Source organism: Martes martes, assembly GCF_963455335.1.
Source record: "Martes martes genome assembly, chromosome: 1".
Lineage (NCBI taxonomy): Eukaryota > Metazoa > Chordata > Mammalia > Carnivora > Mustelidae > Martes > Martes martes.
The window spans coordinates 216217276-216221013 of record NC_137888.1 but is presented as its reverse complement, the minus strand read 5'-3'; positions in this window follow the sequence as shown (position 1 = coordinate 216221013).

Sequence of the window (3738 nt, the reverse complement as noted above, 5' to 3'; positions counted from 1 at the left end):
GTCCTGAGTGTGGTGTCCGGTGCTTCCGAGAGGCTTGGCTGGGGCAGCACAGGTGCGCCCGTCCCTAGGAGGGGTAGGCCCGGGGCGTGACCCCCGGCTCGTGAGCCGAAGACGTCAGAGCAGATGTCAGAGCGAGGCTGCGTTTGGGGGCTGGGGACGCCGCTGTTGCCCTCGTCAGGACGAGCGTGGAGGACAGATACGGGTCGGGTCTCTCTGGGCCTGGCTTCACACAAACACGTTAGAAACCCTGGCAAAGTGGCTGCTTCCGGGAGAAGTGGCGGGGGTGGGGCAGCCGCACTGGGTCCCCTTGTGCCTGACAAAGTGGGGGGCCCCTGGACAGCCTCACGCGGTGCCTCAAATGCAGCACGGAGGGAAAAAGGTCTCGGTGGCTGCCGGGCTGCCCGTGTTCTCCCAGCGCTCATCATGTTGACACCCGCCACGGCATGGGACGGTGTTAGGGACGGATCTTTGGACGTGGTGAGGGTCGGTGAGGTCATGTTGTGGGGGGGTCTCCTCCTGCTGGGCTAATGCCCTTGTGAGGGGTCTTGGACTGACGTGGCCGAAAGCAAAGGGAGTGAATTCTTAGCAAAACCAGAACGCGACCCTGTCCACTGCAGACCAGGGAGCTCGACCAGGGGACTCCCAGCCTCTCTGGACAGGTGACTTCGATGCCGGTGAAGATGGCGAGACACTCCCGACCTCATTCAAAGACTTCTGCGAAAAGTCATCTTGGGTCAGAAATGGAAAAACAAAAGACAGAAATGGACAGAACCAGAAGCGGAAACAGCTTGAATTCAGAAGGAAACGGAGGGGGAAGAGAACTCGAGGAACGAGGAGGCGTCCGCAGGGCCCGGCGTCCGCGGGGACAGAGGGAGCGCAGGGGCGGGCGCGCCGGGAGAGCCGCTGAAGGAACATTCCGGGAGGAGGGACAACGCCGACCCCGCACCCTGAATGGGCGCCTCGGGGGCGCAGAGAACAGCCCCCGACACGGCATCTCCTGGCCAAGCGACTGTTCAGCGGCGCCGCCGGTTCCGGCGACCTGCGGGCGGGAAGCGACTTCGTACGACGCGTGAGCAGAGGGTCCGCGAGCCGCCGGCCGTGCTTCGTGGCGGGGCTCGCAGAGCCCACGTCCAGCGCTGCGCCCTGTGCAGGCCCGCGGGGAGGATGGAGGGCGGTGAGCGTGGGGGGCACGGACACCGGAGGGAGAAGGCAGGTCGCGCAGCCGGACACCCAGCCCCAGAGCGGTCGCCGCCGGCGCCCTGGGCGGTGGGGTCAGAGCCTGTGGCCCCGGATCCGGAGCGGGCGCTGCCGGCCGCGCGGTGGGGCCCGTTCCCGCCCACCCCGCTTCGGTGCCGCATCTGCCGTTTATTTCTGAGCGGAGTCATCGTGTTCTGGTCCCTGGTATATTTGCGTTGTGTGATTGTGAGTACACGTTTACGTGTGTGTGTCCCGTGTGTTCCCTGTGCGCGCGCTGCCGCCACCGCTGGCCGGGGGGTCCGAGCTCGGCCCCTCCCTCCAGCCTGGGGGCCTGCCTTTAAAGGTGTCGGGAGTGTGGGTTTTTGCAACAAAGTCTCAACACGTGTCCGCCTGAGAACGCGTTGCCTGCATTAGCGATGGCTGTTGGGAATGGGGTTTCAGGTGGGCAGGTGGGTTCAGTTTTTTGTGGGGGCGTTTTTGGGTTTTAGCTCTGCAGCATTTTACAGATGTCATTCGGCTGATTCCGATGTGAGTCAAAATTGCTCCCTTCCAAGTCCTGGACCTTTCTGTCTGGCCGCCCGTGACACCGCGTGTGAGCCGTGTGGCGGGGGCGCGTGGTTGTCTCTGTCTTCGCCCTGCGGGGCTCGCCGGCTCCTTAGATCTGGGGGTCGGTGTCTCGCGTCAGCTCTGCCCGGTTTCCTGCTGTTAGCTCGGCAAGCGCGTCTTCCCGGTTCCCCGCCCCCAGGTTTCCAGTTCTCTTTGTGTCGGACCATCTTACCTGGCCCCAGAGGGGCTCTCATATTCTGCGGGGTTTTGTTTCATGGTTTTCTCCTCCTCCTGTTTTGTGCTTCCAGTTTGGGTAATTTTTGACGTGTCTTTGGATTTACTAGTCCTGATTTTTTGTTGTGCTTTGTGTGCTCTTAAGCTATGCAATTTATTAATTGTTCTGTTTTACGATTTTGTTTATATGACAGAGCAGAGCAGGCAGAGCAGCGGGCAGAGGGAGAAGCGGGCTCCCCGCCGAGCAGAGCGCCCGACGCGGGGCTCCATCCCAGGACCCTGGGATCACGAATGACCCAAGCTGAAGGCAGACGCCCAACCGACTGAGCCACCCAGGCGCCCCAATATATATATATATATATTTTTTTAAGATTTTATTTATTTATTTGACAGAGATCACAAGTAGGCAGAGAGGCAGGCAGAGAGAGACGGGGAAGCAGGCTCCCCGCCGAGCAGAGAGCCCGATGTGGGGCTCGATCCCAGGACCCTGAGATCATGATCTGAGAGGAAGGCAGAGGCTTAACCCACTGAGCCACCCCGGTGCCCCTGACCTCTAGTTTCAACATCTGGGGCCCCTGTAGCTCTGCTTCTAGAGGCTGTAGTGTTTTTCCCCCCTTGATTATAGATTTCATTTTCCTCCTTCACGTTTCAGAATCATTTTGCCGTCGCAAACACTGTGCTTGAACGCTGCGGAGCCAGAGGACGCTCCTTCCCAGGCCGCCAGCCCGGATGAGGCCTCGGTCGGGCTCCTCAGGCTGCACTTCCACTCGGGCTTTGGCTCACCTCCAGTTCACACGTCTTAAACTTTTTTTTCTTTTTTTTTTTAAAGATTTCTTATTTATTTATTTGACAGACAGAGATCACAGGTAGGCAGAGAGGCAGGCAGAGAGAGAGGGAAGCAGGCTCCCCGCTGAGCAGAGCGCCCGACGCGGGGCTCGATCCCAGAACCCTGGGACCATGACCCGAGCCGAAAGCAGAGGCTTTAACCCACGGAGCCCCCCAGGCGCCCCTTGAGCTTGTTTTTATTGCCAGCCCCGAGTTCCCGCGGGACTCCGCTTTCCAGGCACGGAGAGACCACAGGTTTCCACCCCCGCCCAGCCTGCCCCAGCCGCCCAGCACTAAGCACAATCCCGTGGGAGGAAACCTGCCATTTTCCAAGCTCCTCCAGGTTCCGGTTGGTGCAGCCGGCTTCTGTCGGGCAGAGTGTGCCCTGCCCATGGCGTGCCCAGCTCGGCACATGCTTCCGGGGGACCCCTTGCTGGCCTCTGCCTGCCGGGCAGTGGCTCTTCCTGAAACCCAGTCCCTCTGGGTTCCTTGGCATCCATGTCCCTTTGATAGGTTTTCTTTCAACTTTAACTTTAGGCTGTCTGCCGTGGCCCGATGGCGTGCGGACGGGAGGACGTTGATGCGCGCCCCCTACCCCGGGCCAGGGTGACTAACACACCCCTCAGCTCCCAGAGTTGACGGCGTGTGCATGGCGAGGACATGGGGCCCTTTGTAGTAGCTCTACCGGCCTGCGCTGCCGTCACTGGGCTGCACAGCGCACCCCGAGAATGTGCGTATCTTCTAAGATGCGCGCCAACCAGCATCTGCCCAGTGCGCCCAGCCCTGGCCACCAGTGTACTCTCTGATCCCACGGGAGCGGCTGTAGTGCAGATGCCACATGTAAGACCGTGTGCAGCCTCTGCGCACAGGATGTCACGCGTTGCTGCAAAGGGCAGAACTTTCCCTTTGAAAGGAAAAGAGGCGGATACTGCGCGC